The sequence below is a fragment of the Thalia democratica genome, chromosome 9 (genome assembly GCF_965202585.1).
Source record: "Thalia democratica chromosome 9, ktThaDemo2.hap1.1, whole genome shotgun sequence".
NCBI lineage: Eukaryota > Metazoa > Chordata > Thaliacea > Salpida > Salpidae > Thalia > Thalia democratica.
Window position 1 is genome coordinate 38,064,157 of NC_139173.1, and position 6,943 is coordinate 38,071,099.

Here is a 6,943-nt window from a genome sequence, read left to right on the forward strand (position 1 = left end):
TAAATTTTATTGTATGAACTCTCAGCAAAGAAAATATTTGCAATAATTTATTAAACTAAATTAAATAATTGTAACTCGAAAGTCGCTGCAACTAAACACTTTTAATGTCAATTGTAGGAAGTTTGTGAAACCTACTCATAAATACTTATAATACAACACGTATCCATCGTTTACTTATGAAAACTTTATATACAACCAAGGTGCTAACCGATGTGCTCTACTGAAAGTAAGATGAAGTTTTTTTTTTCACATGAAACCTAGTTTTGTATGTTTTTAGATTTAACAAGTTAAAAGACAAAAAAGTGTACAAAACCTAAGTTATCAATACGAAAATTCTAAAAACTTAATAAGCTTAGAAATGAAAAAAAGCAGCAATTAAAGTGTTTATGAAGTATTTCATAAATACCTAAACCACAAACTTATTATTAGTTATTTCAAACACAACTCTACAGCTATACCAAAATAACTTACTTTGCATATATAAAACCAGCTTTGATTTAGTTTATAACATTTAATTTGTATGTTAATGTTTGTTAAAGTTAAAGTTAAAAATTAAAGTTTTTTTTTTACTTTAAACTTCAACAGTTTTTGGATAAAGTAATGATAAAAATTTTCAGTTAAATTTTAATAAATTATTTTTAAATAAATTTGTTGAGTTCAAAGTTTTACAAAGTAACACAACTACATCAAACTGTTCTGTTATTGTAATAAGAAACAGTAGGCAATATTCTTTTCCAAAATAAATTTTTAAAATAATTAAAATAAAAATAAAAAAATAAATAACATAATTAAAAATCTCTTATCTAGTTTTAAAACTTCAAGAAAAAAAGACTATGTTTAGCAAATGGGTTTAAATTAAAAACTTCTTCTAATAAAATCTTATAGTTTAGCAAAAATGATGATAAATTATTTTTAGTTATGAATATTAAAAATAATATGAGATCAAATAATTATACTATGATATACTTGTTTAAAAACAAAATTTATGAACTTAAATTTAACAATTTGTAATACTTGCTACGATTTAAATTCTCTATTGCAAATAGTAACCACAACTGGCATGTTTTTAAAATCACTTTAAAATGCATTAGTGGTGTTTTAGTACTTAATTGTGAGAAAACTCAATAAAATTTATATTAAATTTTACATTTAGACAAGTTTGACTGGAATATAGTCATGTTATTTTTGTTGACAAACAGTTCTGTAAGTTAAAACGTTTAGTGTTTAATACAAAATTATTTTTTATTGAAATTATGCTTATTTCTGGTAGTTTTCTGCCAACTACAATTGCTTTTTTTACACAGTCGAAGTTTAAATAAAATTATCTAAAGATCAACACTGTAAATTAAAAATGTTATTTTAACTTCATAAACCAAAAAAAAAACAAGTTTTAAATACTCGGAATTATAATGTATAAATATAAAAACTAAAAAATAAACAATATTTTATACAAAAAAATATTAAGAAATCTGGTCTTAAATCCAGACCTTTTATTATAGATTGATAAATAACGTAAATTCGTTTTGTAAAAATAATTCATTACTTTTGTATATATATAATTTTTTTTTTTGGTTTTTCAAACAAAGTTGTAAAGAATTTATAACTTGTTTGGTGAAATGTTATACGAAAGTGTTTTTTGGTTTCAACAAAGTTGTAAACTTTGTTTAAACAGATAAAATAGTACATCAATAACTTATGTTATGATGTATTATATGTACAAGTTTAGTGTTGTCAGAGTTTTTGACCTTATATTAATGTAATTTTCTTATGAAGTATTACTAATTTTTAATCATGTACTAATAAAATATTTAAATTTAAAATTTAAATTTGAAATATAGTTTCTTATAGTTTTAATCTTTATATAATGAAATTTAAATTTTTGAAACTTAATTTTTGTTTAGATTTGGATATTCATTTATTTAGATTTATTATAATGATTGTTTATTAACTGTTTTGTTTGAACAAAAAGAATAAAAATATGGAAATATACTTTTCTAATTAAACTAAAATTTAACTTTACCTAATGCAATACGTGTGGATTTTAAGTATTTACAAGTAAGTTTAGCTAATACGTAAGTTTGAAATTAAACGTTCTCTCACTATTTGCAACTTTGATGAGTAATCAATTGTGCTTAGGGAGCATGTCAACCTAAAACTATAAAGAAAAAGGCAGAACTTGTGAAAGAAATAATTTGGAAAGTGATTTTGAAAAATGATTGACTTTTTAGAGACCTAAACAAAAAGTGGTAAACCATATAAAGTAAGAGCAATATTCGATACTAGAAATGAAGCAAAAGTAAATTAAAAAACATCAATCTTAGTTAACATGCTTTACACTTTAATAACTTCGTTACAAAAGTTAAGCAATAAAGTTTTCTTTGTTGCTTTGAAACAAAAAACAAAAATCGTTTTGACCTTTCGTTATAGAGTTCACTTGAAAATAAGCTTGCCAGTTTTCGATAGCTTATTTAATTTTCAAAGCAACTTTGACGACAGCTTATAAACATGTTGTAAAACTTTTAATACTTTGCCGACTTTTTATTAAAACGGCTGTCTCTGTGAAAAGTTGTGATAATCTGATTATAGAAAGCTGCAAAGACGCCTATTGAAGTGATAATATTATTGAAGTGTTAATATACTTGCTATAACTGGCAATAATCGGGTTATAAATACTATGTTTTTAGTTTGTGTAAACATATCATACCTTTATGTCTTTCAAAATTTTAGTTTAAACAACTAAATTTTTCTATAATAGTTTTTACCTAGATGAGTTACAAAACTTAAATTAGAATAGTTAAAAATACTAGAACACGACTGACACAAAAAATAAGTTAAAAAAAAAGAAAAACAACATTTTATAATTGATTTTGCTAACTTAACAGAAGAACTAAATTTTAATATAATTTTTAGTAGTAAATATCATTACTTTTTATTATGTATACGTTCTTACTTTCATATAAAATTCCATGTTTTTAAATACGAGTTGGATATTCATTAATGATCGTAAAAAAAGTTTGATTCATTTAAATTTTACAAGCTTTACATTTAATTAATTTCATAACAAAAAGTTAACAACTAAGTAATCATTAGTTGGAATTAAAAAATATAAAAAAACGCAAAAATAACGTAATACCAAGCTTACAGTTAATTTATTACAAAAAATTGTGCGTTTAAGCTTTTTTTGCTAGAAAACAAAAATAAAAAAATCGGCATGATGACCTTTCGTTATAAGTTCACTTTAAAGTAAAACAGCTGACTATGATGAACTTTTAAGAAGTTCAAAGTAAATTTTCCGCGTTATAATTTAAAATTTTTAAACCTTTTCCTGATTTTTGTATGAAATGAAGGCATAATCTGATTATAAGATCTCTAATTATGACCTTAAATTGTTTTTTTTATAGAAAGTTAACATTTTTTTTCAAGCAACAAATACATTTACTCAAGGTTTTAGAATAAAAGTTAACGAAAGTTTTAAGAATATAGTGATACCTGAATGTTAAATTGGAAATATTTTTTAATCTTTCTTTTACTGAGTTACTTAAAACTACTTTTTTACTTCTTAAGGTTTTTAAAACTTAAATAAAATCGTATAGATCTTTATAAAATGTAATTTCATGATCGAATGTAGGAAAAGAACTTATTTTTATCCCGGTAAAATCACTAACTTTTTTAGTTGCATTAAACAAGATAAAATAAATTATGTTCAAATTTAAATAACTGTATCTTCTAAGCCACTTATATGTACTAACAACATACTTAAATGGTAATTTATTACGTCACAAAATAAGACATAAAGCTGTTTATGTTCAATACAGGATTTAATGTGTATATGTTAGCACAGATTAAATGTTAATGACTGTTTTTGTGAAACAGAGTCAAAAAATAAACTCAGTAAGGGATTAAAACATACACATAAATATATATTCAAAACAAGCTTTAAAAGTTTTAGTTGTGAAGATGATTTTAAGTATTTGTTATCAACTAAACATAATTGTGTATATCATAGCGGATTAAAATACATAACGCTGTTTTTGTAAACATAAAGGTTGTAATAATCTGATAATTTTAAATATAATTTTTAACCTTTGAGAGCAATGAAAAAACTAAACAAGTATGTTTAACAAATCTAAATTTCTTAGGCTTTTTAAAAACTAATTTGAACTTCGGTTCGAACAGTTATTAAACAGTTTATTTTATAAATTAACTTTAACTGCTTGTATTTGTTATACAATATTATCTTAAAAAAAAACTTATTAAAGTTTTAACATTATGAACAAATTTTGTAATCTTGGGTACTATTCAATTTTCAATGTTTAAAAAAAAGTTTTACAGCATTTTTTTTATAATATGTACATAAAGATTTTTCTTACTAAAGTTTTCAGTGTTTTTGTTTACTAATGTTTACAAATGACCTTAGTTTAAAAATTCTCCATGTTTATGTAAAAGATAAGAGTTTAAAAAAAAACTTTAAAACGTCACTAAGTTTTTAATGGGTAAAATTTTACACTAACTTTCCAAGAAAGAAAAGTTTTATAAGGAAGGAAATATACATAACAAATTTTATATTTTATTCATAAGCAATCGAAAATTCAATTTGAAACTAGTAAAGATTTTCAATAAATACCTGTTTTAAATTAAACTAAAGAGGATTATAGATATTTTTAAACTTAATAGCTAAGTTATTTTAACACAAAGTAGAAAACAAAGGTCAATAAAAAAATCTCCAGGTTTAGGTTAACAGTTTCTTTCGTTTTAAAAATGACAAGTATTTAACTAAAACAAATCAAAAATAGTTAGAAAAATAAACAATAAATAATAAAGAAAATTAAATTATATTTTTTAAAAATAGATTTTTCACCTTAAATGTCTTCACACTAAAGTTTTTCTGTTTAAACAGAATATGGGATGAACTTTTTTAAACAAACACGTAACATTTAAAAAGCGAACATGTTTTATTGTTTATTTTATATATGAAAAAAAAGTACACATCAAATATATAAACCTTTATAATAGTTATGAGTGTTTAAAAATTTTTATCAAACAAAACTATGTTTCAAACAAAAATTTATAATACTAATTTTACTACAGTACAAATAAATTAATTACTTAAATAATGAAAAAAAAGTTGTGTTTAAATTTTAAGCTTAGTCGATTCTTAAATGAGTCTTAAAAGTTTAAAATAGTTTTTGTACAAAAAAGCTTTTGTTTCAAATTTTAAACTGTTTTTGTGTCTGTAAACAGCATTGTACTTTGTATAAAATCACTAAAGCTTTGTGATGTTTTGTAAAAGTTTTGTAAAACTTTGTTTTTTGTCTGTTATCGAAATACCTGTATATATATAAGATTGTTCTTACCAAATTTAGATAAGCATTTCTGTAAAGGTATTGTTTTAACTAGTAAAATGTTACTAAGTTGATTAAGAAAATGTTATATATGTTTTTACAAAATATTTTAATGTTTTTGTTTTGTCTAAGTATAGAGTAAGAATAACTAAATATCAAATTAGTAATGTTTTAAATGTGTTGTGAATGGTAACACATTTTTGTTATTAAGAAAGCCAATCAATTTGTTTAAGTTATTTTTAAGCAAAATTAAGTAAAGTTTAAAGAATCGAATAATAAACTTCAAAAAAAATCAAAATGTTATATAATGTAATTTTTTACGGTTGAATTAAAAGCTTATCTTCAAATGTTCTTCTTTGTTTGTTTTTGTCTATTTATTTTATTTACATTGAAGTCTATGTTGAGTTTACTGTCTGAAATTTAAATTGAGTTTCTCGCTTGTTTATTAATACATAGATGAATTTTTGTAATTCTACTTTAGTTTTTTATAAATCATCAATTAGTCTTTATGTGTTTGAGCAATTTTTTAAACTTAATAGTAGCGCGATTACTTAACTAATTAACATTAATTTAGAGCAATTGGCTAATTTTGTTGTTAAAATTTTTCAAAAGCTTTTTTGAATTAAAGCTAAATATTTTCGTTTTTTATGATTAGGAAATAGTCTCCATATAAAACAACATTTAAGTATTTGATTATCAAAATATTAACAAAAAAGTCAAACTCTACCTTATTATATTAGCATTAAAGTCTGGTCGATTTTTTTATTTTGATCACGCTTCTATTAGCGGCGATAGAGAGACATTTTCACTTGAACTTCTCTTTTTGGCGCCAAACGTCTCTCTCGTTTTTAAACTTTTTCTCGAAGCTCTCTCTTATTAATACACCATCAGTTTTATGTTTACAAATCTTTTGTTTATGTTAAAGCTGTTTGCAAGTTCGTAGCAACTAAAAACTCATATAAATTTTGTTTAGCTTGAATATTTTATTTAGTTTAACCCAGTTTATTCAAGAATAAAAACAATTTAACATGTTTTTCAGTTTTAATAGTTTAAAAAAAAATTGTGTTGTTTCTATTTTAATTTTGATAAAACCAAACTGTTGTTTTAATTTCGAGATATTTTTTTTTAGGTAGACTTTTATGAGCTTTTAATTGATATAGACTGTATTGTTTTTTAAAGATAAATTAAACTCATTTCCTCGTTTTTGTGACTAAATCTTTTTTTTTCATTTTACCCAAGTTTCAAGCATAAAAAAACATAACATTATAAACAAAGAGGCATCTCAAAAAGGCAGAAATTAATATCAATAATTAAAACAACTCATTATATTTTTCTACATAAAATAAAACACTTTTGATTCTTAAAAATCGAAAGTTTAGTATTCATATAAGTATTTTAAAAGTACTTCAAAGAAAATAAGTTGATATGTGTGCGTAAAGTACTACTTTTTCAACCTAAAATAAAATCTATTTTAGCATTTAGTCGGGTATTTTTAGGAAACGATATATTAAATCAGTAGTTTTTTGTGTACCACATTTAATTAATTACGTAGATGCTCCGCAAATAGGTTGTTTTTCTTGTAAAGCTGCTTGTAAATTATT